Here is a 22566-nt window from a genome sequence, read left to right as displayed (position 1 = left end):
CGCTTGAACCAGGAGGTGGAGGTTACAATAAGCGGAGTTTGTGCCATTGCACTCCAGCCTGGGTGACAGAGAGAGACTCCATCTCAAAAAAAAGACAAAAAAAAAAAAAGAAGGAAGGAAGGAAGGAATTTCACAAAAGCGCATTTAATGCAGGCAACTTTTGAGCATCAGAGAAATTTGTCTGGATTAAGTCCAGAGACGCAGTGTTGCGTTGCTTACAAGAATGGTTTGGAATCCCAGCTCTACCGCGTTAATAACTGCCTGTGCCTAGCAAGGTACTTAACTCCCCTTTGCCTCAGTATCTTCTCCATAAAATGGGGATGGCAGTAGTACAGTGGTCCATGCCTCTGAGGGTTTGAGGAGAATCAGTTACATGGTGACAGGCACATAGTTAATGTTCAATAAATGCTATAGCTATTATCTTCATTCTTGTCTCTATGGGTGAAAGAAAAATGCAACATTGGATCAGATTAAATTCTTCTGGAAGCAATGGCTTAAAATAAACTGCTATTCAAAAGCTAAAATTATCATATTGGGCTAAAGCTATCCAAAATTTAACTGATCTATCTTCCAGTAATTCCACAAAATAGATAAATGTGTACACAGTTACTTAGAAGAACATTTAACAACTGCATTTAAATGTAGATTCTTGGCTGGGCATGGTGGCTCACACCTCAAATCCCAGAAATTTGGGAGGCCAAGGCGGGTGGATCACCTGAGGTTAGGAGTTTGAGACCAGCCTGGCCAACATTGTGAAACTCTGTCTCTCCTAAAAATACAAAAATTAGCTGGGCATGTTGGTGGGCATCTGTAATCCCAGCCACTCAGGAGGCTAAGGCCAGAGAATAATTTGAACCCAGGAGGTGGAGGTTGCAGTGAGCTGAGATCGCACAACTGCACCTCAGCCTGGGTGACAGAGACTCCATTTCAAAAAGAGCAAATAAGTAAATAAATGTAAATTCTTGGGCTTTGTTTCATTCATGATTCCCACCAGCAGAGCGACCTAAGAATGTAAACATATATATATATATATATTTGAAATTATTATATTGCTTTATTTGATATTTTCCATTTCTTCTCTTATTAAATACATTTACTTTCATGGCATATTATACTATGTAACTCCTTAGTTCTATTTTTTTATTACAGTTTAAGTTTTAGGGTGCATGTGCACAACGTGCAGATTTGTTACATATGTATACATGTGCCATGTTGGTGTGCTGCACCCATTATTAACTCGTCATTTAACATTAGGTATATCTCCTAATGCTATCCCTCCCCCCTCCCCCTACCCCACAACAGGCCCCGGTGTGTGATGCTCCCCTTCCTGTGTCCATGTGTTCTCATTGTTCAATGCCCACCTATGAGTGAGAACATTCGGTGTTCGGTTTTTTATCAAGCCCTCTAGTGACCTTTATGATCAGGCAAACTCAGGTAACAACATTGAACGGTTGGTGAGTGCATATTTTCCAGGTTAAAATGATATTGGGTATAGAGCAGCAGTTCTCAAATTTGAAGTGCTTAAGAATCACCAGGAAAATTGTTAAAAATTACATGTCCAGAGGTTTAGATATCCAGAGATTTAGATTCAGAGCTCTGGGAGACACTAAAAAAATCTGCATTTTTTAAACCAGTTTCTTCTCTCCAGGGTGAATAATTCAGAGGCACTTGTCTTCATTCTGTGCTGCTATAACAGGTAATTTATAATGAACAGAAATTTATTTGACTCAGGGTTCTGGAGGTTGGGAAGTCTGAGTAGAGGGGCTACATCTGGTGAGGGCCTTCTTGCTATATCAGACAATGGCAGAAAGTATCACATGGTGAGAGAGAGCAGGAAGGGGGCAGAACTCATCCTTCATAAGAAACTCACGCGCATCATAATGAACCCCACTCCCACAATAACGACATTAATCCATTCCTGAAGGCAAAGTCTTCCTGACCTAATTATCTCTTAAAGGTTGCACCGCTCAACATTGTTGCATTGGGGATTAAGTTTCCAACATATGAACTTTGGAGGATACATTCAAACCATAGCATTCTGCCCCAACCACCCAAATTCATGTTCTTCTCACCTGCAAAATACATTCATTCCATCCCAATAGCTCCAAAAGTCTTAATTTGTTTCAGGACCAACTCAAAAGTTTAAAGTTCAGAGTCTCATCTAAATCAGATATGGGTGAGACCCACGGCACAGTTCATTCTGAGGCAACAGCTGTGAGCCTGTGAAATTAAAAAAAAAAAAAGGTGCCTCCAAAATATAATGGTAGGACAGATATAAGGCAGATATTTTCTTTCTTTGTTTTTGTTTTTGAGATGGAGTCTCGCTCTGTCGCCCAGGCTGGTGTGCAGTGGCACGATCTCGGCTCACTGCAAGCTCGGCCTCCCGGGTTCACGCCATTCTCCTGCCTCAGCCTCCAGAGTAGCTGGGACTACAGGCTCCCACCACCACACCCAGCTAATTTTTTGTATTTTTAGTAGAGACGGGGTTTCACCATGTTAGCCAGGATGGTTTCAATATCCTGACCTCGTGATCCACCTGCCTCGGCCTCCCAAAGTGCTGGGATTACAGGCATGAGCCACCATGCCTGGCCACTTTTTTTTTTTTTTTTTGAGACGGAGTTTTGCTCGTTGCCCAGGCTGGAGTGCAATGGCGCAATTTCGGCTCACTGCAACCTCCACCTCCTGATTTCAAGCGATTCTCCTGCCTTGGCCTCCTGAGTAGCTGGGATTACAGGGGCCCGCCATCACACCCAGCTAAGTTTTTTTTTTTTCTTTTGAGATGGAGTCTCGCTCTGTTGCCCAGGCTGGAGTGCAGTGGCTATATCTCAGCTCACTGCAAGCTCCGCCTCCCGGGTTCAGGCCATTCTCCTGCCTCAGCCTCCCAAGTAGCTGGGACTACAGGTGCCGGCCACCATGCCCGTCTAATTTTTTATACTTTTTTTAGTAGAGATGGGGTTTTACCATGTTAGCCAGGATGGTCTCGATCTCCTGACCTCGTGATCCGCCCTCCTCGGCCTCCCAAAGTGCTGGGATTACAGGCATGAGCTCCACCTCTGTGACAAACTTCTGCCTGGGGCGCCCAGCTGTTCAATACATGTTTTGAAATCTAGGTGGAGGGCTGGGCGCGATGGCTCATGCTTGTAATCCCAGCACTTTGGGAGGCCGAGGCGGGTGGATCACGAGGTCAGAAGATCGAGACCATCTTGGCTAACACGGTGAAACCCCATCTCTACTAAAAATACAAAAAATTAGACGGGCGTGGTGGCGGGCACCTGTAGTCCCAGCTACTTGGGAGGCTGAGGCAGAAGAATGGTGTGAGCCCAGGAGGTGGAGCTTGCAGTGTGAGCTGAGATCACGCCACTGCACTCCAGCCTGGGCAACAGAGCAAGACTCTATCTCACAAAAAAAAAAAAAAAAGGAAAGAAATCTAGGTGGAGCCCACCATAGCCCCACAGTTCATATACTCTGCACATATGCTGAGTTAGCACTGTGTGGATGCCACCATGGTTTATAATCCTGTATCTCTTCTGGAGTGGTGGCTAGACCCACTTAAGCTATTGAAGTTGATTGTATTCGTCTGTTCTCACGCTGCTAACAAAGACATACCTGAGACTGGGTAATTTATAAAGGAAAGAGGTTTAATGGACTCTCTGTTCAGCATGGCTGGGGAGGCCTCACAATTGTGACCAAAGGCAAAGGAAGACCAAAAGCACATCTTCCATGGTGGCAGGCAAGAAAGCATGTGCAGGGGAACTGCCCTTTTATAAAACTAACAGATCTCCTGAGACTTATTCACTATCAATGAGAACAGCAGGGGAAAAACGCACTCCCATGATTCAATTACCTCCCACTGGGTCCCTCCCACAACATGTGGGGATTATGGGAGCTAAAATTAAAGAAGAGATTTGGGTGGGGACACAGCCAAACCATATCATTGGTTTTTCCCCAGGTTCCCCCATATAAGTCAGTGAATGTAGGTGGATACTTGTGACAAAGGGAACCATTTGGTCCAGACACTGAATACACTGAAGTCCCAGCTGCTGCTCTGCCAGGATTCCCTGTGCCACCTGCCAGGACCTCCCCTCAAGCACCTCCCTGTTCAGGAGATGCCCATCTATTCAAGAGAGAGTGTTCATAATTTTCTTTTTCTTTTCTTTTTTTTTTTTTTTTGAGGCAGAGTCTCTTGCTCTGTCGCGTAGGCTGGAGTGCAGTGACATGATCTCAGCTCACTGCAAGCTCTACCTCCCAGGCTCAAGCAATTCTTCTGACTCAGCCTCCTGAGAAGCTGGGATTGCAGGCGCACACCACTATGCCTGACTAATTTTTTGTATTTTTATTAGAGACCAGGTTTTGCCATGTTGGCCAGGCTGGTCTCGAACTCCTGACCTTGAGTGATCTGCCCCACTCGCCCTCCCAAAGTGCTGGGATTACAGGCGTGAGCCACCGTGCCTGGCCAATTTTCATAATTTTCTTTACCTCCACTGTGGTGGGAGAACTGACTTCAGAGAAAGCCATCCTGGACAGGTGAGGTGGCCCCATGAGGAACAGGTTTCAATCAAATGTTTTGTAGGCAGTGATGCCCGTGCACCCTGGTGAGAAGGAGCATGGCGTGAACATCAGGAACCAGACTTCACCCTGGAGGAAAGGCCACAGGTGGGGGCTGAAGGAGCAGTTCTTACAAGCGATCCTGTGGGCACTGGGGTCACACCACGCACCTTGGTGCACAAGTGTCAGTGTGGCTCAGAGTGGGGTAGAGGACTCAGGGTATTAAAAGCATCAAAGAATCCAGGGAGAGCCACCGCACCCAACTTTACTTTCACCCACAGGCTTTCATCATGTTGGCCAGACTGGTCTCCAACTTCTGACCTCAAGTGATCCACCTGCCTTGGTCTCCTAAAGTGCTGGGATTACAGGCATAAGCCACCATGGCTGGCCAAGATTAGGTCTAATTTTTAAAGTAATCTGGAGCATAGAAAATGTTTCTGCAATTATTAATCTTTTGTTTTTGAGACAGGGTCTCACTCTGTCACCCAAGCTGGACTGCAGTGACATGATCATGGCTCACTAAAGCCTCACCCTCTTGGGCTCAAGTGATCTTCCTGCCTCAGTCTTCCAAGAGCTGGGACTACATGCATGCACCATCGTGCCCAGCTAATTTTTTAGTTCTTATAGAGACAGGGGTCTCACTATGTTGTCCAGACTGGTTTTGAACACATGGGCTCAAGAGATCCTCCCACCTTGGCTTCCTCAAATGCTGGGATTACAGGCATGAGCCACCACACCTAGCCTCACATATTTTGATATATAAAACACCAAAGATCTTTTTAAGGAGCTAAAGAAACCAATCATTTTTAAAGAAAAAAGTAGTGGGAGTGTCTAGTACAACCAAAACCAGGCATCAAAGTCAGCAGTTAAACATTCCAGGCTGGGCACAGTGGCTCATGCCTGTAATCTCAACACTTTGGAAGGCCCAGGCAGGAGGACTGCTTGAGCCCTGGGGAGCAGAGGTTGCAGTGAGCCATGATAATACCACAGTATTCCAGCCTGGAAGACACAGTGAAACCCTGTCTCAAAAACAGACAAACAAACAAATCAATCAATCAATCCAGAACCAGTGCTCACTTCGGCAGCACATATACAAAAAGTGGCATGACATGGAGAAGATAAGCATGGTCCCTGTGAAAGGATGACAAACAAATTCATGAAGCATTCCATATTTTAAAAAATATTTCAGAACCAAGAAAATAAATGAATCAAAATAAAGGGAAGACCTTGGTGATCCCTTTGATATCAGAAAAAATCAGCTGGGCACAATGGCTCATGCCTGTAATCCTAGCACTTTGGGAGGCCAAGGCAGGCAGATCATTTGAGGTCAGGAGCTGGAGACCAGCCTGACCAACATGGTGAAACTCCGTATCTACTAAAAGTCCAAAAATTAGGCCGGGTGCAGTGGCTCATGCCTCTAATCCTAGCACTTTGGGAGGCCAAGGCAGGCGGATCACTTGAGATCAGGAGTTCGAGACCAGCCTGGCCAACATGGTGAAACCTTGTCTTTACTAAAAATACAAAAATTAGCCGGGTGTGGTGGTGGGCACTTGTAATCCCAGCTACTCAGGAGTCAGAGGCAGGGAGAATCACTTGAACCCAGGAGGTGGAGGTTGCAGTGAGCTGAGATCGCACCATTGCACTCCAGCCAGGGTGACAGGGCAAGACTCCATCTCAAAAAATAAATAAATAAATAAATAAAGTACAAAGATTAGCTGGGCATGGCGGCACATGCCTGTAATCCCAGCTACATGGGAGGCTGAGGCAGGAGAATCTCTTGAACCCGGGAGGCGGAGGTTGCAGTGAGCTGAGATCACACCACTGCACTCCAGCCTGTGTGACAGAGCGAGACTCTGTCTAAAAAAATTAAATAAATAAAATAAAATGAAATAAAGTTTTCATTTGCAATTCTGAATTTGGCAAGAGGAGTGAACTGTGGCCCAGTGACCGGCACACAGCATTTTAGAGTTCATGGCATAATCCTTGGGAAACTGTTTTCCCCAAAGTTGTGGCTTCATCTCTGGCCACTCACTTTATTCAAAAGACCTGGCTCAAAATGACTATTTATGGAAATCAACTCTAGCCTCAAAAGACAAAACCACTGTAGTTCTAAAGATATTCAAAAAATTAAGGTTATTAAAAAGCAATGAACGGCCAGGCACAATGTCTCATGCCTGTAATCCCTCTACAAAATAATTTTAAAAATTAGCTGGTCGGCCGGGTGCGGTGGCTCACGCCTGTAATCCCAGCAGTTTGGGAGGCCGAGATGGGTGGATCACGAGGTCAGGAGATCGAGACCATCCTGGCTAACACGGTGAAACCCTGTCTCTACTAAAAATACAAAAAATTAGCTGGGCATGGTGGCGGGTGCCTGTAGTCCCAGCTACTCAGGAGGGTGAGACAGGAGAATGGCGTGAACCCGGGAGGCGGAGCTTGTAGTGAGGCAGCGAGCCGAGATCACGCCACTGCACTCCAGCCTGGTCGACAGAGTGAGACTCGGTCTCAAAAAAAAAAAAAAAATTAGCTAGGCATGGTGGTGTTAGCCTGTTGTCCCAGCTACTCCAGAGGCTGGGATGGGAGGATCACTTGAGGCCAAGAATTGGAGGTTGCAGTGAGCCAGGACTGCACCACTGCTCTCCACTCTGGGTGACAGAGAGATTTTGTCTCTAAAAATGAAATAAAGGAAGCAAGGAAGGGCTTCTCCTCCAAATACTCCCACTTAATTTGGGGCAATTACAAGGTTCCAGGAAACATGAAAAACCTACCCTGACTACCTTTTTGGATGTATGCTAATGGGAAAACAAATCTCATTAATTAACTCACAGAACAGCTAAGAGAAAAGGATCTTAGGGGACGTGTGGTTTCACTCCTAAGTTTAAACATGAGGAAATGGGTACCAAAGAGATGAAATAACTCACCAGGTAGAGAGAGAAGAGCCTCTCTTACTACATGGGGTCTCTCACTGAAATACCAGCGAAACTCGTTCCTTGCCTGCATTCTCCAAGATCATAGCCCAACATAGAATAGAAATGTCTCCACTTCAGAGGACAACCGGTTTGTCCTTTGCCTTTTACACCCCTTTCAGCAAGGAGTATTTCTCAACTTTGTATTTGTGCAAACTCTTGAGCAGCACAAACTTCTTAGCTAAGAGACACTCCACTCTGTTTGCAATTGAGGGCAAAGGCTGGGATGCTTGGGCACAGCTCCAGGGTCCTTTCCCAGAAGCCTGGGGTGGCTGAAAAAAAAAAGCATTTATTTTTCACACACTGAAGAGACTTGGCTCATCAAGTAGAGGTAAACTTTCTCTGTCTCTCTCTCACTATATATATATATATTATATATAAGTATATATTATATATTATATATATATATATTTTTAATTTTTTTTTTGAGACGGAGTTTCACTCTTGTTGCCCAGGCTGGAGTGCAATGGAGCTATCTTGGCTCACTGCAACCTCCCATTTCCCGAGTTCAAGTGATTCTCCTGCCTCAGCCTTCCAAGTAGCTGGGATTACAGGCACCCACTACCACGCCCAGCTAATTTTTGTATTTTTATTTATTTATTTTACTGACTTATTTTTTTTTTTTTTTTGAGACAGAGTTTTACTCGTCACCCAGGCTGGAGAGCGATGGCGCGATCTCGGCTCACTGCAACCTCCACCTCCTGGGTTCAAGTGATTCTCCCTTCCTCAGCCTCCCAAGTAGCTAGGATTACAAGCACCCACTGCCATGCTCAACTAATTTTTGTATTTTTTAGTAGAGATGGGATTTCACCATGTTGGCCAGGCTGGTGTCAAACTCCTGACCTCAAATGATCTGCCTGCCTCACCCTCCCCAAGTGCTGGGATTATAGGCATGAAACACTGCACCCGGGCTCAGAAAACTTTTTTTTTTTTTTGAGACAGTCTTGCTCTGTCGCCCAGGCTGGAGTGCAATGGCATGATCTCAGCTCACTGCAACCTCCGCCTCCTGTGTTCAAGTGATTCTCCTGCCTCAGCCGCCCGAGTAGCTAGGATTGCAGGTGCCCGCCACCATGCCCTGCTAATTTTTGTATTTTTAGTAGAGATGGGGTTTCGCCATGTTGGTCAGGCTGGTCTTGAACTCCTGACCTCAGGTGATCCGCCCGTCTAGGCCTCCCAAAGTGCTGAAATTATAGGCATGAGCCACCACACCCAGACCTTCTTCCATTCTTGCTCAAATTTTCCTTTTTCTTCTTCTCTGTCTTTCTGCCTCCTTTTTTTTTTTTCTTAATACCCTGGAAATCACAGGGAATACATATTAATCTTAATTCCAAGGGCAATCTTTAAAATTTCCTTTAGAGCCAGGGCCTTGCTCTGTCACCCAGGCTGGAGTGCAGTGGTGAGATCTTGGCTCACTGTAACCTCTGCCTCCTGGGCTCAAGTGGTCCTCACACCTCAGCCTCCCTAGTTGGGACTACAGGTGTGTGCCACTGCACTCGGCTAATCTGAAAAACATCCTTTTTGGAGCAATGGAGTTTTGCTATGTTGCCCAGGCTGGGTCTTGATCTCCTGGTCTCAAGCATTTCTCCTGCCTTGGCTTCTCAAATTGTTAGGATTACAGGAATGAGTCACTACACCTGGCCACTTTTTTAATGGAGAAGAGTCCAAGAAACACTATTTCTGATAAAAACACCAGCTAAACTCTTTAAATGTTGCTTTTTTACACTCTCAATTTTCTCCCTTTATCTCTTAGCATCAAATTTCATTTAATTCCTCTAGATACAACTTCCCTTCTTTTTTTTTTTTCTGGAGACAGAGTGTCACTCTATCCCCCAGGCTGGAGCGCAGTGGCATGATCTCAGCTCACTGCAACTTCCGCCTCCTGGGTTCAAGTGATTCTCCTGCCTCAAACTCTCCGAGTAGTAACCACCATGCCTGGTTAATTTTTGTATTTTTAGTATAGACAGCATTTTACCATGTTGGCCAGGCTGGTCTCAAACTCCTGACCTCAAGTGATCCACCTGCCTCAGCCTCCCAAAATGCTGGGATTAGAGGCATGACCAACCGTGCCCAGCAACTTACTCTTGAAGTAAAACAAATACATTCAAAACCAGGGAATAACATCGACTGATTGATACTCTGTATAAGACTTCACAACTGGACCAGGGGCAGTGGCTCACACCTGTAATCCCAGCACTTTGGGAGCCTGAGGCAGGCAGATCACCTGAGATCAAGAGCTCGAGACCAGCATGGCCAACACGGTGAAACCCCGTCTTTATTAAAAATACAAAAATTAGCTGGGCATGGTGGTGGGTGCCTGTAGTCCCAGCTACTCGGGAGGCTGAGGAAGGGAGAATCACTTGAACCTGGGAGGTGGAGGTTGCACCACCATGCCCAGTGTCAGAAACAAACTCACCTGTCCAAACACAAAGAATGGACTCAGATACCCAGAGAACAGCGAAAGTAAGACTTTTAACAATGGTCTTGCAGGATCGGGTGTCTGATAGGCAGGCACACTCATAACAGTTTCAACAAGCAATTTATCCTCTTGTGTGCAGGTCCCTCCCGCTTCCTCATACATAGGCTGAGTACTATGGGGTCACAATCTTCCTGGATGTCACCTATTGGTTGTTGGGTAGGGGCTTTAGGTGTCTTTTTTGTTTGTTTGTTTTTTTAAGATGGAGTCTTGCTCTGTCGCCCAGGTGGGAGTGCAGTGGCGCAATCTCGACTCACTGCAACCTCTGCCTCCCAGGTTCTTGCCATTCTCCTCCCTCAGCCTACTGAGTAGCTTGGATTACATGCGCCCGCCACCACGCCCAGCTATTTTTTTTTGTATTTTTAGTAGATACGGGGTTTCACCATGTTAGCCAGGATGGTCTTGATCTCCTGACCTCATGATCCACCCGCCTTGGCCTCCCAAAGTGCTGGGATTGCAGGCGTGAGTCACCGTGCTGAGCCGTGTATACCCTGTTTCTTCTGTAGTTTGCTGACCTAATCTGATTTAAGGCACTTTGTCTTGGAAATGGACCACTGTATACATTATTTCCTTTACCCAGCTAATTTTAATTTTTTTTTTTGTAGAGATGGGGGTCTCACTCTGATGCCCAGGCTTGTCTTGAACTCTTGGCCTCAAGTGATTCTCCTGCCTCAGCTTCCCAAAGTGCTTGGATTACAGGCAGGAGCCACCTGTTCAGCCATTTTTGTTTAAAAAAGAGAGTTTAAAGGACTCCAACTAGGAACTAATGCAGTAATCTGGGCCAGATATGATTCTAGCTGGGTTGAAATAATGACCAAGATAAAAAGGAGGAAGATGGGAAAGGCTGGGAGGGGCACAACCAACAGGACTTGTAAGTAAGCAGATCTGGTGACAAAAGTCAGGGAAAACAAAAGAAGACTCCCAGGTCTCCAGGTGACAAGGCCGGACGTGGTATATGGTAGTGCCAGCAGACGGAGAGGGGAGTGCACACCACCACACAGCTGGCCCACACAACCTGGCTGCAAAAGGCCAGGAATCGCATGCTCTCCAGCTTGCAGCCTGAATTTGGACAACTCACTCACTCTCACTGCCTGTCTTCACAATTTCAAAATGAAGCTTAAAAAAAAAAACGCTTCGCTAACTCGTTTTGCTTTTTTCTGAGACAGAGTCTCACTCTATCACCTAGGCTGGAGTACAGTGGTGCGATCTCGGATAACTGCAACCTCTGACCCCAGGGTTCCGGCGATTTTCCTGCCTCAGCCTCCAGAGTATCTGGGATTACAGGCCTGCCACCATGCCCAGCTAATTTTTTTGTATTTTTTTTAGTAAAGACGGGGTTTCACCATGTTGGCCAGGCTGGTCTCTGACTGCTGACCTCAGGTGATCCACCCTCAGCCTCCCAGAGTGTTAGGATTGCAGGTGTGAGCCACTGTGCCCGGCCGGCCTCCAGCTTGTTTTAAGAATCCAGTAACATCATTATGTTTAACAATTGGCTTAGATATTCAGAAGCTGCTGATGTGAATGTTAAATGAATTTTATGAGTAAAAAAATTAGATCAAAGTAAGTGGATTCCATGTAGCCGAGAATGATGTCTTCTGGATGTGCCACCTGGTAACCCCTCCTTCAGTGCACTATGCCCCTTGACAAACACCATGGGGAGCAGGGACAGAGGAGGTGGGTGGGGAGCACAGGGACACAGGCACTGACATCCGACCCTGCCTTGCCCCTGTCCCGTTCATCCCTTTCTATAATACAATCATTTAACAATGGTTCCCCATGTGTAAAATATTTGCTTTATTCAATCACAGAACAGATACTTGATGTTCAAATTTACTGAGGAAGAAACTGTTCACTTGCCAAATAGGAACTTAAAAAAATCAACAACCCTTAATTAGCTGTATCATTGAAGTAAAACCAATGTAAGGGATTTAGTGTTTATCCAAGCAAGCCTGGTTGGCTTCTTGGCTTCCTGTCTTCCCCATTTGTTCCTCCTTCTCAAAGTGTGGATTTCATTTTCAAACTGGGGGAAAGAGGTGTTCAAGGTGGGAGGTGGAGGCAGGAGGATGGCTTTAGATCAGGAGTTCAAGACCAGCCTGGTCAATATAGTGAGACCTTGTCTCCAGAAATTTTTTTTTTTTTTTTTTTTACTTAGCTGGGTGTGGCTGTATGCTTGTGGTCCCAGGTTCTCAGGAGGCTGAGGCAGGAGGATCACTTGAGCCCAGGAATTTGAAGCTGCAGCGAGCTGTAATCATGCCACTGCACTCCACCCTGCATGACAGGGCAAGACCCTGTCTAAAAACAACAACAACAAAAAAGGGCCAGACTCAGTGGCTCACACCTGTAATCCCAGCACTTTGGGAGGCTGAGGCAGGAGGATCTCTTGAGGCCAGGAATTCAAGACCAGCCTGGGCAACATAGTGAGACCCTGTCTCTATATTTTTTTTTAAAAAAAGAGGTGTTTGGGGATGTAGACATCCACTGCTGAAGGGCTGTTTTGTGTCATAACCAAGACACATGGCCTGAGACCTGTGATGATTATTTGTATTTGTGCAAACTCCAGAGCAGCCCAAGCTCCTAGACTAAGAGACACTCCACCCTGTTTGTAACAGTCTTGAGCAGACATATGAGGAGACACAGGTCATTGTCTCCAGTATCAAAGGAATGAACCAGGATGTTGATTTTAGAGCCAACACTTTCCCAAGAAGCCTCCACAGTGTGACCTCACAGGGCCTCTACTGGCACTGAGTGTCAGAATTAAGGCATCTGAGGCTGGGCCACATTCTAGCTGAGGCCCCACTCAAAACATGGCCTGGAGTGATCAAAAGATGTTGATATGACAGCTCCTCACCAGATGTCCTGCTCCCACTCTTGCCCCTCCATGTCCAGTCTCTTGACAAGCAGCTGAAATGTTCTTTTTAGTGTTTTTGTTTTGTTTTTCCTTTGACATGGAGTCTTGCTCTGTCGCCCAGGCTGGAGTGCAGTGGTGTGATCTCTGCTCACTGCAACCTCTGCCTCCCGGGTTCAAGCAATTCTTGTGCCTCAGCCTCCTGAGTAGCTGGGATTACAGGTGCCTGCCACCATGCCCGGCTAATTTTTGTATTTTTTAGTAGAGACAGGGTTTCACCATGTTGGCCAGGCTGGTCTTGAACTCCTGACCTCAGGTAATCCACCTGCTTCAGCCTTCCAAAGTGCTGGGATTACAGGTGTGAGCCACCACGCCTGGCCTTTTTTTTTTTTGTTTTTTGATTTTAGAGATAAGGTCTGGCTCTGTTGCTCAGGCTGAGTGCAGTTGGGCAATCATGGCTCACTGCAGCCTCTATCTCCTGGGCTCAAGTGATCCTCCCACCTCAGCCTCTGGAGGAGCTGGGACTACAGGCATGTGCCACCACATCTGGTTAATTTTTTTTTCAAGAAGGAGTTTCACTCTTGTTGTCTAGGCTGGAGTGCAATGGCCTGATATCGGCTCACTGCAAACTCTGCCTCCCGGGTTCAAGTGATTCTTGTGCCTCAGCCTCCTGAGTAGCTGGGATGACAGGTGCCTGCCACCATGCCCAGCTAATTTTTGTATTTTTAGTGGAGATGAGGTTTCACCATGCTGGCCAGGCTGGTCTCGAACTCCTGACCTCAGGTGATCTGCCCCCCTCAGCCTCCCAAAGTGCTGGGAATACAGACATGAGCCACTGCACCTGTTACACCTGGTTTATTTTTTAAAAGTTATTTTTGGCCGGGCGAGGTGGCTTACGCCTGTAATCCCAGCACTTTGGGAGGCCAAGACAGGTGTATCAGACGAGGTCGGGAGTTCCATACCAGCCTGACCAACATGGAGAAACCCCATCTCTACTAAAAATACAAAATTCACCAGGTGTGGTGGTGCATGCCTGTAGTACCAGCTATTTGGGAGGCTGAGGCAGAATTGCTTGAACCCAGGAGGCAGAGGTTGGTGAACCGAGATCGTGCCACTGCACTCCAGCCTGGGCAACAAGAGCGAAATTCTGTCTCAAAAAAAAAGTTGTTTTTACAGAGACAGGGGTCTCTGTATGTTGCCCACGCTGGTCTGAAACTGCTACCCTCAAGTGATCCTCCCTCTTCAGCCTCCCAAAGTGCTGGAATTACAGGCATAAATCACCATGCCCAGCCTTATTCTTTTTTAATTAGCTCAGTTTCAATTTCCTATTATAAAAATACCATCAAATAGAAAATGTCAATGTTAAGTAGGCTTTCCAAGTAAAGGTGGCAAATCACAAAATCTCCCTTCCTTGATACTTATTCATTCATTCTTTTTTTTTTTTTTTTGAGATGGAATCTCACTCTGTCACCCAGGCTGGGGTGTAGTGGCACAATCTTGGTCCACTGCAACCTCTGCCTCCCAAATTCAAGTGGTTCTCCTGCCTCAGCCTCCCAAGTAGCTGGGATTACAGGTGTGCACCACCATGCCCAGCTAACTTTTGTATTTTTAGCAGAGACAAGGTTTCACCATATTGGCCAGGCTGATCTCGAACTTCTGACCTGCGGTGATTCACCTGCCTTGGCCTCCCAAAGTGCTGGGATTACAGGCATGAGCCACTGCGCCTGATCCCTTGATACTTACTCATTCTAATGACATTTGTTGTGTGCCTACTATGTGCCAAGTACTATATTAGGTTCTGAGAATGAACAAGATGGGACTCCTGCCATAGGGAGCCTCTGTTCTGATTTGCCGTTGAGTTTGGGAGGAGGATATGCAGACAAGCAGTTCAATAAATAACAAGCTGATTTTTTAGTGTGGTATCTGCTTTGAGAGAACCAGGCAGGACGAGGCAATGAAAAGGACGATGATTCCCTCTTCACAGGATGAGGGAGGATTTCTCTGCAGAGATGATGTGTGAGCTGAGGTCTGAAACATGACAAAAATCCAGCTATGGCAAGAGGTATGGGAAGTCCATTTCAGGCAGGGGAGAGCATGTGCAAAGGTCCTGAAGAGGGAAACCACTTGGCATTTACAGGAGCAGAAAAGAAGCCCAGATGCCTGATGCGCAATGAGCAAGAGGAGAGGAATAGAGGGTGGCAGACAGGGTCCGATCATGCTAGGATTGGTTTGTTTTTTAAGAGACATGGTCTCACTCTGTCACCCAGGCTGGAGTGCAGTGGGGCAATCATAGCTCACTGCAGCCTCAACCTCCTGGGTTCAAGAGATCCTGTCATCTCAGCCTCCCAAGTAGCTGGGACTATAGGCCTGAGCCCCACCATGCCTGGCTAAGTTTTTTTATTGTTATTAGAGATGACAGTCTTGCTATGTTGCCTAGGTAGGTCTCAAACTCCTGGACTCAAGTGATCCTCCCATCCTGGCCTATAAAAGCACTGGAATTACAGGTGTGGGACACCACATCTGGCCAAGATTGGGGGTTTAAAAAATGCTTTACTTTTAATTTTTGTGGATACACAGTAGGTGTATATATTTATGGGGTGCATGAGACATTTTGGCACAGGCATGTAATGTGTAATAATCACATCAGGGTGAATGGGATGCCCATCACCTCAAGCATTTGTCCTTTCTTTGTTTTACAATCTCCAATTATGCTTTTTTTTTTTTTTTTTTTTTTTGAGACAAAGTCCAACTCTGTCACCGGGGCTGGAGTGCAGTAGCACAATCTTGGCTAACCGCAACCTCTGCCCCCTTGGTTCAAGTGATTCCCCTGCCTCAGCCTCCTGAGTAGCTGGGACTACAGGCGTGCACCACCACACCCCGCTAATTTTTGTATTTTTAGTAGAGGTGGGGTTTCTCCGTGTTGGCCAGGCTGGTCTTGAACTTCTGACCTCAGGTGATCAGCCCCCCTTGGCCTCCCAAAGTGCTGGGATTACAGGCATAAGCCACCATACCTGGCCTATTTTAGCTATTTTTAAATATACAATAAATTATTGTTTACTATAGTCATGCTGTTGTACTACCAAATACTACATCTTATTCATTCTAACTGTATTTTTGTACCCATTAATCATTCCTGTGCACCCCTTCCAGCCCACTACCCTTCCCAGCCTCTGGTAACCATCATTCTATTCTCTATCTTCATAAGTTCAATTATTTTAATTCTTAGCATCCACAAATGACTGAGAACATGCAAAATTTGTCTTTCTGTGTCTGGCTTATTTTAGTTAACATAATGATCTCCAGTTCTACCCATGTTGTTGCAAATAACAGGATTATATTCTTTCTCATGGCTGAATAATATTCCATTGTGTATATATACCACATTTTTTCTATCCATTCACCTGTTGATGGACACTTAAATTGCTTCCAAATCTTGGCTATTGTGAACAGTGTTGCAATAAATATAGAAATGCAGATATTTCTTCAATATACTGATTTTCTTCCTTTTGGGTATATATCCAGCAGTAAGATTATTGCATCATAAAGTAACTCTATTTTTCATTTTTTGAGGACCCTCCAAACCGTTCTCCATAGTGGTTGTACTAATTTACGTTCCCATCAACAGCGTATCAGGGTTCCCTTTTCTCTACAACCTCAATAGCATTTGGTATCGCCTGTCTTTTGGATATAAGCCATTTTAACTGGGGTAGGATGATAGCTCATTGTAGTTTTGATTTGCATTTCTCTGATGATCGATGATGTTGAGCACCTTTTTATATACCTGTTTGCAATTTGTATGTCTTCTTTTGAGAAATATCTATTCTGATCTTTTGCCCATTTTAAAATCAGATTATTATATTTTTTTCCCATTTATTTTTTTTCCACCTGAGCTCTTTATGTACTCTAGTTATTAATCCCTTGTCAGATGGATTCAGAATTGGGTTTTGACTTTTACACTCAATTCTAAATCATTAAATGCTGTCAAGTGGAGAACTGACATAATATTCGTATTGGAAGACCACTTTGTGTATCAGCTATCTATTGCTGTGTAACAAACCACTCCAAGCGTAATGGTATAAAGTTACAATGATGCTTATTAGTCTTCTCACAATACTGAAGGCTGACTAGACTCACCTAGGCAGTTCTGGCTTAGGATGTCTTATGTGGTTACCTTCAAACAGTATGCAGTTAGAATAGTCTTAATGGTTTCCTTGCTCAAATATCTCCTGGTTAATGTGGGCTGTTAGCTAGTGCCTCAGATGGGGCTATCTGGTGGAACACCCACACATCACCTCCATACGTGGCCTGGGCTTTCTCACAAAATGGTGAATGAGTTCTAAGTGCATCCATCCCAGGAAGGACAGCCAAGTGGAAACATCTTTTATGACCTAACTTTGGCAGATCATAAGCAACACTTCCATTGTATTCTACTTATAGAAGCAGGGGACTAAGTTCATATTCAAGGGAAGATAAACTAGATTTTTTATTTTTTTTGAGATAGAGTCTTGCTCTGTCACCCAGGCTGGAGTGCAGTGGCCCGATCTCAGCTCACTGCAACCTCCACCACTCAGGTTCAAGTGATTCTGCTGCCTCAGCCTCCTGAGTAGCTGGGACTACAGGCACAAGCCACCACGGCCAGCTAATTTTTGTATGTTTAGTAGAGATGGGGTTTCAACATGTTGGCGAGGATGGTCTCAATCTCCTGACTTTGTGATCCACCCACCTCGGCCTCCCAAAGTGCTGGGATTATAGGCGTAAGCCGCCACACCCAGCCTGAAACCAGATTCTATCTCTTGATGACAAATGTAAAAAATTTGTAGACAACTATTCTTAACAGTGAAGAGATGGAATCAACCTATGTTTCTTTCCATCAATGGAAAAAAGAATAAAGGAAATGTGGCGGCCGGGCGCAGTGGCTCATGCCTATAGTCTGTAATCCCAGCACCTTGGTAGGCTGAGGGGGGTGAATCACCTGAAGTCAGGAGTTTGAGACCAGCCTGGCTAACATGGTGAAACCCTGTCTCCACTAAAAATACAAAAATGTGCCAGGCATGGTGGTATGCACCTGTAATCCCAGTTACTTCAGGAGGCTGAGGCAGGAGAATCACTTGAACTTGGGAGGCAGAGGTTGCAGTGAGCTGAGATTACACCACTGCACTCCAGCCTGGGTGACAGAGTCAGACTCTGTCTCAAAAAAAAAAAAAAAAAAAGTTCAACACATAGAAATGCTTGATATAATCAAAGTGAATCAGAGGATAAAAGAACTACAATAAAACAACTGAAAAAATAATTATGGAAATTAGAGACAGTAGTCTAACACTGGGTTGTCAATTGGTGACCCTGAGTTAGACAACCTAAAAAAATAAAACAGGGCTGGTCATGGTGGCTCAAGCCTATAATCCCAGTGCTTTAGGAAGCTGAGGTGTGAGGATAGCTTGAGGCCAGGAGTTTGAGACAAGCCTGGGCAACATAGTAAGACCCCATCTCTACAAATGTAACAAAAATTAGCCAGGTTTGGTGGTGCATGCCTGTAATCCCAGCTATTCGGAAGGCTGAGGCAGGAAGATCCTTTGAATCCAGGAGTTTGAGGCTGCAGTGAGGTATGATGACACCACTGTATTCTAGAGTCTGGGTGAAAGAGCAAGGCCCTGTCTTGAAAGAAAGAAGAAACATAGGAATGGAGGAAGGAGGAAGGGAGGGTGGGAGGAGTGAGGGAGGAAAGGAAGGAAGGAAGAAGGAAGGGAGGAAGGGGAGGGAGGGAAAGGAGAAAGAGAGAAAGAAAGAAAAGAAAGAAAGAAAGAAACAGAAAGAAAGATTGCATGCAGAGATAGAGAAGTACATAGTCAGTAGCCAAAGGGCACACCGTATACCTGGAAAAACTAATACGGAGTGACTGGCCTCGAGCCAACCCTGGCTAAGCTATCAAACTTCAATGATAAAGGAAGTACTCCACTGGCCTTTGGGCAGGAAAACATAAGTACATGTGAGAAAAACCTCCAGCCAGCCTCAGACCTTCCCTTAGCCCCAGCCAGAGTCAGATGAGAATAGAGTCAGAACTTATGGGAAGACCTGAAGAAAAGGAAAATGAATCAAGAATATTCTCCCAGGCCAAGTGCGGTGGCTCATGTCTGTAATCCCAGAATTTTGGGAGGCCGAGGCAGGAGGATCACCTGAGGTCAGGAGTTCGAGACCAGCCTGTCCAAGATGGTGAAAGCCTATCTCTACTAAAAATACAAAAATTAGCCAGGCATGGTAGTGTGTGCCTGTAATCTTAGCTACTTAGGAGAATGAGGCAGCAGAATCGCTTGAACCTGGGAGACGGAGGTTGCAGTGAGCTGAGATCACACCACTGCACTCCAGCCTGGGCAACAGGGCAAGACTCTGTCAAAAAAAAAAAAAAAAGTCATCCAAGGATAAACACATTAAACAGAAACTATCAAACATGCACCAATTCCAAAAATACAGCAGCTGTGGGTGAAAACAGAAACTGCAGATTAAAAAGAATCATAATACTTTTATTATTTTTAAAATAATTTTAATGAACATTGAATAAAAAGATATCACTTTCCCATAGGCATTTATCTGAAGTTCAGAAATTCTCCCACCTTACTTTAGTTTCTTCAGCTTCTGTTGTAGCAAGCAAAATAAAATTTATATATATATTTAAACTAAAACACAATATAAAATACATAAAGTTACTTTTTTTTTTTTGAGAAGGAGTCTCACTCTGTTGCCAGGCTGGAGTTGTATCTTTGTATTTTTAGTAGAGACAGGGTTTCACCATGTTAGCCAAAATTGTCTCGATCTCTGGACCTTGTGATCCACCTGCCTCAGCCTCCCAAAGTGCTGGGGATTACAGGTGTGAGCCACCGCACTCATCAAAGTTATTTTCAGTCCATTAATCTATCTACTTATCTAGCTACCTATTTGCACAAAAAGAGGTATGAATTAATTTTTTTTTTTTTTGAGACAGAGTCTCTCTTTGTTGCCTAAGTTAGAGTGGAATGGTGTGATCTTGGGTCACTGCAACCTCTGCCTCCCAGGCTCAAGAGATTCTCATGCCTCAGCCTCTCAAGTAGTTAAGATTACAGGCATCACCATGCTCAGCTAATTTTTGTATTTGTAGTAGAGATGAGGTTTCACTATGTTGGCCAGGCTGGCCTCGAACTCCTGAATTCAAGTGATCTGCCTGCCTCAGCCTCCCAAAGTGCTGGGATTACAGGCATGAGCTATCATGCCTGGCCATATCACCTAATGTTAAGAGTTATTTCTTGGTGGTTGAAAATTTCATGATTTGCTACTTGCTTCTTTGTACTTTTCTTTCCTCTCTCCTCTCTCTCTCTCTCTCTCCCCCTCCCTCTTTCTGACAGGGTCTCACTCTGTTGCCCAGGCTGCAGTCTCAAACTACTGGGTTCTAGTGATCCACCTATCTCAGCCTCCCGAGTCGCTGGGACTACAGGTGCACATTACCATAACTGGTTTTTAACTTTTTATAGAGATGGGATCTTGCTATGTTGTTCATGTTGGTCTCATACTCCTGGCCTTGAGCAATCCTTCTACCCTGCCTTCCCAAAGTGCTGGGATTACAGGTGTGAGCTATAGCACCCGGTGCGCTTTGTACTTTTCTATAGGACTTAGATTTTATATAATAATTACAAATAATTTTTACAAAAGCAGTAGTCATTCTAAACTTTTAAAAATTAAGCAGTGATTAAGAAAGAGCTACAGAAAGTAGTATTAATTCAGCACCTATTATATGCTAGATATTTTGCATATAGCGGATCACCTAATCCACATATCAAGGCAAGAATTATAATCTTTATTTTCCAAGACAGAAAACTGAGGCTTACAAGCATTTGTTAATTCTAGAGTTACACTGCCGCTGCCAAAATAAGTGCCCCCTCCCAGCAGCCTGTCCACTGCTGGTTTTATCAAATTCAAACCCCACTTCCACCCCCACATCTGTGCACAAGAATGTTCACACACACACACACACACACAGACACACACACACACACAAACACACACACATTTCTGCAATATTCCATTTGACTAGGTCAGGAACTTGTCATGACAAACCAAATGCAATACCTATTTCCTGACCAAAGCTGTTATTCAATATCTCTATCATTTGAGAAACAGTTTGATTTCATGCTGACAAGGGTCACACTGAGGTCTTAAGAGAAGTAACAATTACAAAGCATCCTAATCTAAGTGAAAGGGTGTGATGTTCAGATACATCCAGCCCTTTGAGATGCTCTGCTGGAAGGTGGTTGAGGTGCAAAGTACTATTGACTCATGGTCATCTTGGTCCATGGTCATTAATAATGATACTTTGTACTTCTTTCATGTTTGTGCTAAGGGTGGTTTCAAAACCTGGAAGAAGCTTATCAACTTCTAGGCATTCAAATATCTCTTTCACAATATATAGATGTGTGTGTGTATGTGTATGCTATGAAAATATACACATATATACATATGTGAATATATATACACACACATACATATATAAATATTTACAGTATACTAATCAAAAAGTAAATTCTTTTTTTTTTGAGATGGAGTCTCACTCTGTCACCCAGGGTGGAGTGCAGTGGCTCGATCTCAGCTCAATTCCATCTCTGCCCCCCCAGATTGAAGCGATTCTCCTGCCTCAGCCTCCTGAGTAGCTGGGATTACAGGCACCTAATTTTTCTATTTTTAGTAGAGACAGGGTTTCACCATCTTGGCCAGGCTGGTCTTGAACTCCTGACCTCATAATAGACCCACGTCATCCTCCCAAATTGCTGGGATTACAAGCATGAGCCACTGTGCCCGGCATAAAGTGAATTCTTAATCATCCTTGAAAAGAAAACGGCAGGCCAGGTGTGGCTCTCACCTGTAATCCCAGCACTCTGGGAGGCTGAGTTGGAAGGATCACTTGAGCCCAAGAGTTTGAAACCAGCCTGGGAAACATGGTGAGACCCCCTCTCTACAACAAATATAAAAATTACCTGGGCATGGCAGCTTATACCTGGGGTCCCAGCTACTCAGGAGGCTGATGTGAGAGGATCACTTAAGCCAAGAAAGCAGAGGTTGTGGTGAGCTGAGATCACACCACTGCAGTCCATCCTAAGTGACAAAGCAGTACCTTGCCTCAAAAAAAAAAAAAAAAAAGAAAAAAAAAAGAAAAGAAAAAAATTGGTATCCAAGAAAAATTTAAAATCTCTCTCTACATATAAATGTATATAGTCATAGTGTATTAATCAAAAAGTAAATTCTTAATAGTTCATGACAAGCAAATGGCAGGCCAGGCATGGTGGCTCATGTTTGTAATCTCAGCACTTTGGGAGGCCCAGGCAAAAAGATTGCTTGTGTCTAAAAGTTTGGGACCAGCCTGGGCAACCTAGTGAGAACCAACCTCTCAGAAAAAATCAGAAATTAGCCAGGCATGGTGGCATATGCCTGTAGTCTCAGCTACTCAAGATGCTGAGTTGGGAGGATCACTTGAGGCCAAGAGGCCAAGTCTGCAGTGAGCCATAATCACACGACTACACTCCAGCCTGGGTGACAGAGCAAGACCCTGTCTAAGAAAACTATAAAAGAAAAAGAAAACTATAAAAAATATAAAAAAGAAGACATGAAGTGAGAAGCTACCATGTCCAGGGCAAAGACAAAGGGCCCAAGCAAAAGCCCATTCCCCTCCTCACCCCCAGTAGACAAGAAAAACCATGAGACACTAAATAAAACAGAAATCACTG

General features: G+C 44.8%; 1 non-coding gene across 1 annotated transcript; it reads left to right on the top strand.

Annotated features, from left to right (window-relative positions):
• The first annotated feature begins 5614 nt into the window (after positions 1-5614).
• LOC115935423 (U6 spliceosomal RNA) lies at positions 5615-5721 on the top strand. The gene has a single exon (XR_004071058.1). It is a non-coding gene; the product is annotated as a U6 spliceosomal RNA (small nuclear RNA).
• The last annotated feature ends 16845 nt before the right edge of the window (positions 5722-22566 follow it).

The sequence above is a fragment of the Gorilla gorilla genome, chromosome 6 (genome assembly GCF_029281585.2).
Source record: "Gorilla gorilla gorilla isolate KB3781 chromosome 6, NHGRI_mGorGor1-v2.1_pri, whole genome shotgun sequence".
NCBI classification, from domain to species: Eukaryota; Metazoa; Chordata; class Mammalia; order Primates; family Hominidae; genus Gorilla; species Gorilla gorilla.
The sequence above is the reverse complement of the archived record's forward strand: the minus strand, read 5'-3'. Positions and strand labels throughout refer to the sequence as shown.